Source organism: Larus michahellis, chromosome 2 (genome assembly GCF_964199755.1).
Source record: "Larus michahellis chromosome 2, bLarMic1.1, whole genome shotgun sequence".
In the NCBI taxonomy this organism is placed as follows: Eukaryota; Metazoa; Chordata; class Aves; order Charadriiformes; family Laridae; genus Larus; species Larus michahellis.
Genome location: NC_133897.1, coordinates 127,895,876 through 127,901,941, shown reverse-complemented (window position 1 = coordinate 127,901,941; position 6,066 = coordinate 127,895,876). Strand labels below are relative to the sequence as shown.

At 48.3% G+C, this 6,066-nt stretch overlaps 1 long non-coding RNA gene across 1 annotated transcript; it reads right to left on the bottom strand.

Annotated features, from left to right (window-relative positions):
- Window positions 1-409: 409 nt before the first annotated feature.
- On the bottom strand, window positions 410-5,398 carry LOC141739562 (uncharacterized). The gene is made up of 2 exons (XR_012585740.1): window positions 5,141-5,398; window positions 410-4,769 (listed from the first exon to the last, which is right to left on the bottom strand). It is a non-coding gene; the product is annotated as an uncharacterized LOC141739562 (long non-coding RNA).
- Between the last annotated feature and the right edge of the window lie 668 nt (window positions 5,399-6,066).

The following is a 6,066-nucleotide window of genomic DNA, read 5'->3' as shown; positions in this document are numbered from 1 at the left end:
ACAGGGACCATCACACCTTCATTAGCACTATTGCAGAGTGTGCTCCCCATCCATTTGGGAAGGAGTCGCTGTGATCCTCTGTTCATCCCCATTTTGTGGCCACACGCCCAGTCCTGACCCCCTGGCAGAGCTTTGGGGCAAATGGTCTCACAGGACAACTGCTGGAAGAGAGAATCCAGGATCAACACCATAATCTGGATTTAGACCACATCCTGGTAGAGTGATGTCCATGCAGTGATTTCAAACTTACTCCTGAGGGAGAATTTCCCGGAGGTGTGCAGTTGTGCTGTTAGCTGCACACTGGACAACACACACAGCAATCTCTTAGACAGAAGTTATCTCGCATAAACATGGGATCCTGGGAGGGCTGTAGAGAGGGTAGAGAGAGGAGCAAAAGAGACAGAAGAAGTGGCAACAAACACTGATTTATTAACAGCTGATTTATTACCCTGATTGTGCTTTTCAGTTTGCCAAGCAGTAACATGTTTCTACCTCTACGCTTTCATTTACAAACCTATTATTGAAAAATTAATATTTTAAAGGAGTGCCATATTAAAAATATTACATTTGTATAAAGTCTTCAAGATAAGTCTGTTGTGTTTCAGATGTCAGAGTACAGTAGTCAGCAACTCTGCAACAGCTGTAGCTACAAATGTGTGCAATTGAAATAATTACTGTTTTTTATTACAGTAACAGAAGCTTAGACTTATTTTAGCAGGTATACTTTTGTTTTTAATTTTCATTAGTCTGGAAAAATTGTCATTAGTGTAGTAGGATTTCATGCTGTTTATTAAATGTAAATGAGTTATCATGTATACAGAAAGAATCTTTTCCTCCTCACAAACAATGCTAAAATGATGAGCAAATCTGAAATGCAAGGTAAATAAGGCCCTAATGCACAAAAGCCTAGGCTTCAAAGTCCTGCTTCTCGGAGAATTATTAGCAGCACTTTCTCCTCCTTGTCACATGCAGTTCCATATTTCTGTTGTCTTTAACCAGTGGGTCAGATTATTGAAGCCCTTCTATGTGCAAATGTTTACATTCATTGCTAATCAAAAAAGCACTTCAACATGTTCCAAGGTCCCACAGAAGAGATGAGGTTTCAAGGTCCATATGTCTGCAGAGTTCCATGCATTGGAAATCAATCCTACATCAGTTGGGTGCATATCCCCTGAAACAGCTATATGTATTTATTTTACAGAAAAACCTTTGATTGACTCAAGTTACAGACACAATTACAAGGTAGGTAGTAGGGATCAATTCAGATAAACTACTGAATATATCAGCCTCTTTGGTGACCTGGTAAAGAAATGCTGTTTCAACTCTTTCAAAAGCTAAGGAATCAACAATACCGTAACTAGAATCAGTCCTGAAATGGAAAATATGTCCGGATCCTAATGACTCTAGTCCTCGTTCCGAAGGAGGCTAACAAATAATTTTTAAAATGTGATCCAGCGCTGAAGAACTGAGCTCCACAGTGCTCTCCATAGGTCATGGAGCCACCTCTCAGCTCTGCCAGCTGGTGGGCATGTGCTCGTGGGGCTGAAGAAACAGACAGCAAAGTCTCCTGGCAGGGTGGACATCGCTTGCACCCACTGCTCACACCGTACAAAGCAGAGGACAGGCAGCACAGGACTTCGTGCTGCCCTCACACCTGAGAAGTCCTCTGAGAGACTTTTTGCCTGTGTCTGAGGGTGGTGCAAGGATGCCCTGGAGTGGTGGGAGCAGCAGGAGTGCTCAGCTCTGGCACTCGGTGAGCAGGTGCCCTGCGGTGCCCTTTTTTGATCTCAGTCCTGTCTGTATGTTATCCACTGGCAAGAGCAGCAGGGCACAGGCTCCTCTTCTCACCTCCCTTCGCCTCTACCATAAAGGCACTGGGGCTGCATTGCAGCCCTGGTAGCCCAGGAGTCACAGCTCACTGCTAAAAATTAATCTGTACCTATAACGACAGAGTCAGAAAGGACTGATGGGATCATAAAAGGCAGGAATATGCATGATTTTCTTCCCCTTTCTTTAAGAAATACAATGTAAAAGGACTTGTTCATAGCACAGGAGAGAGAACTCTTGCTGGCAGTGACTACAGGATTGCTTTGGCCCTTTCTAAACACGTACAATAACCTCAGAGAATTGCAGGTTTACACAAATTTACAAGGTCCCTTTGCAGGGCTCCAGAGGCAGCCCGTGGATAGCTATCATGTAGTCTTTTCCAAAACCTGAGCAGCAGCATCCCCCACTGTCCCTTTCTGGCAACCCAGGTTTAGAGGCAAAATACACTCCCTCAGGCAGAGCCACCGAGCTGCTCAGGATTGTGCTGCTTCCAGGACTTGTGTTCCTCTTTCTGCAAAACACCACGCCGAGCGGTCTGGTTCGATCCCTTTGCACCGAGCCAGCCTGGACTGCTTTGCTCTCTAGTGGGCAGTGCAGAGAAAAAATACAAAGGTTCCAGGCTAGATTGCTTCTACCCAGTGCCTAAATGGTTTTGTCTTTTCTTTTTTTTTTTTCTCCTCTCTCTAAATTATCTTAGAGGAAATATGACCACCTTTAAGGAGTGCCAACATCTTCATAGTCTAAAGCTACTGGGAAGAAATCCTTGGTGCGTATTTGTGATTCAGATAATAAAAGCCAGCATTAGGATTGCCAGCTGACATGAACAAAAAAAGGGAGGCTTTGCCTGTTTATTAATGGAGCAGGTAAAAGAGCAAAAAAATGTAATTCTTGTGACCTTGCCAGGGTGTCTGCTTACCTTTGTACAAGCAGAGCTTCAACAAGTGCAAAGTTAAGACTGCAAAATTCCATATAGTTAGAGTAGCATTCAAAGTGTTGAAAGGTGAACATCAGAGTCTGCTACACACCTGGGCTTCTTGTTCTTCTCAACCTTCTTGGATCTTTTCAGTCGCCGACCCCTGAAAGTCCTTTTTTCTCTCTGATTTTCTTGTCTGGTTGGCTTTCACTCCCCTCTTCACAGGTCTGATTTCTCTTTCTGTTTGTTTGGGTTTTGTTGCCCTGAGAAGGGCCTCCAAACCTTTCCATGCACTAGTATTACTAGTTAGGTAAAGCCCTGCTAAACTTGAATCAATTATTTGTTTAATCAAAGCCAACTCATTCTACCTTCTTTCCTCTGACAACTCTACAGTTGTTCAAAGCACAGGAGCAAATCTACCATGCTTTCTGGAGTGACTGCACTCAAAGCTACAGGCGCCTACAATGAAAATGTAGAAGTTAACAGGTGGCAAGGGACTGCCTTGAGTAGTAAGCTGTTTGACATATTTCTATCTTGCTCTTAAAAGCAGAGCACTTGAATCAGTTTGCATTATCCCCACTTCACACAGTCGCCCACCCTAAAATAGACTGTGCGAAGCTCTGATGAACTAGGATCTCAGCTAAATTTTTATGAAGGTGACATCTATTGACAGGACAGCTCAGATGAGCAATTTCTAAGGGGATCATCACACGAAGTTACATCAGAAACTATCCTCACGCATGAGACAGGTCGTTACAATGTTTGTGGACCTGACATACCTCTGCTGTTTCATTTTCCACCACCATATCTCCCCCTGCTCCTTGGAGAAGAAAAGGTGGTACAACCTGAAGTGCTTTAGCTTGATGCTCCCTAGCTGCTTCTCCAGCATGGACACTTTGCTCTTCCAAATGTAGCTCTAGAAAGCAAAGCAGGCATAGCAAAGAGACTTCTTGGAAGTGACAAACAACTAAAGCAAAGCACACCAAAGCCCAAAGCCAATTTTCTTCTTGGCCCTTGGATACCCTGTTTTCTGCTACGTCTGCTGCACTGAATGGAGAAGATCTGGAAAAGTCATCAGGCTCCAGCAGTCAGAGCCGAGGCCCTCGGGCTTCAGCTCATCTTGAGGAGTAAACCATTCCTGCCCTGAGAGGCAGTGGCCAAACAGAAACCACAGGACAAGCAGGGCTAAGGGAAAAACACTCTATGTCCAGCCCTACCAGGAATGATGTTGAGGTAAGAGTATTGCTCTCAAAACCATCTGCTTGACAAGCAAGTGAAGGGCAGACGGAGAACAGAGGCCATACTGTTTGCTTTGTGAATCCTGTCACTTTGAACACATGGGAAGCCTTCCACTAGGAAAACACCTCTGTCAAGTCTCGAGCGCTCAGCAGCTCTCTCTATTTGCACAGGTGCCCACCAGGAACACACTAAGAAACAGGACCAGAATCCTCAGCATGCAACAGTCCTCAGTTCATCCTCATACTTGTGGAGCTGGCAACGGGTGCTGGTGACTCCTTGGCTGAGGAACTGAGGGGGCCAGCTATCTTCTCCTCAAAGATTTCCCTGCAGTTCTCAATGAAAAGCTCCACCAGCCCCTTCAACTGCACACATCAAACCATTGGTTTCAACCCAGGTGGCTGAAAAGCGACCAAACAGCCTTTCCCATTCCTGACCCTTGCTTTTGCACAGAAAGCTGCAACTGTGGGGCTGCTCTTCCAGGAAGCTACCCCACAAGCATTTTTTCAAGACAGGAGACAGTAAAGTATCTCTGAACAGCAAAGCTCTGATGGGCCCGGAAGGCCGCAGTCAGCTAGTAAATACAGTGTACCTTCTCAGGCACCTCCACCAGCACTGCCAGTGGGAGCAGGTAGTCCTTGGCTGGGCTCAGCAGATTCTTGGCCCAACACAGACGGCAAGGTTGCTGGTAGTCATCTTGCTGGTTGCAGAATTTTAGCTGATGTTGTGGAGCAGGGAGAGCAACTGCTTGAAGAGTAGTAGGAGGTTGGCTGCAGGCAGCCTGTTGTCCACCCTGAGCAAAGAGGTACATAATGTTAATAAATTAGATGTTGTCAACACACATTGTTCAGGCTTCCCTGAGGCAGACGGAAGCCAGAAGCAGTGTTGTGTAGCTTTCCAGGTGCCCTCAGCCAGCTTTTGATACTCCGGTGCTTCAGGAAGGCAGCACAGCGGTGATTCCCAGCTCCTGATTTCCCCCAAGCCCACCTCAATGGAAGGCTCCCTGACCAAACCTGGTCTACAGCAGAGGGATGGCCTTCACTGAGGTACTACCATCTCTCTCCCCCTCTGACAAGAGTCACCTCATGGAGCGACCTCCAGTGCCGTCAGGAACTGTTCCAACTAGAGAAATGCTTCTCTCTGCCACTCTCCTCTGAAATTCACCTTCAGGATGACAGCGAGCATGTGTGCAGGTTGGTTCCCCAGGTGGACATCCCCACTGCTGTGGCAGGCCTCCCTCAGCGCCCGACAGGCTCTCCTTCTGGCCTGAATATCCCCTTGGTGCACGGTCCATACCCCTGCAGGACAGGCAGCAGGTCCTGCAGGGGACACAGGAGGTCAGTTGCTTGGCTGAAGACAGGCCCTGGGGCAGGTGAACCTTCCTCCGAGACAGGAGCATGAGTCGACAACTCTGCTTTGCCTAGGGCAAGATGGAGGAGTGGCTGCAGCTAGGCAACATGGGAAGTGTGGAGGAGCTGCCTTTGGCCCTGCCTAGTGTTGGACTAGTGAATCCAGGGTCCTTCTGCTGGGGACATTGCCTTCCAGAGGGACAGGACCCCCTCAGGGGGGCTGGGACAGTGTGCTGTCCTTCCTGCAAAGAGCTGCCAGGGGCTGACCAAAGAGACCCCCTCCGCAGCCAGACCCCGACTGCTCGGGCACCTCTGAGGCAGCCGAGGTCCTCCACAGCACTGAGGGCCAGGGCAGTTGTCTCCTCCTCCTCCAGATCCCACCTGCTGCAAAGGAAAACAGAGCAAAAATCCACGGATGACAGCCACCAGGCGAACCCTCTCAGACCCTCCCGGGGCTGTCCCCCCTCTGCTGTGTGCAAAGGAGAGACATCGGGCCCCCGAGGACTCTGCTCTCTCCTGCTGCAGCAGAGGGATGGGACAGACGTGCCCTGCAGGAAGGGCAGCAGCAGCCCCAGTGCAGCAGAAGTGCCCGCCTGCAAGAGAGGGAAAGGCCTGTCTTCTCAGAATTTACTTACCAAGTGGCCAACTCCACCATCATGGCCAGATGGGACCAGTGGAGGCCACTGCTTGGGACCAGCCTGCAAGAAACACGCTGTGCTTGCTGAGCAGCCCCGCAGCAGA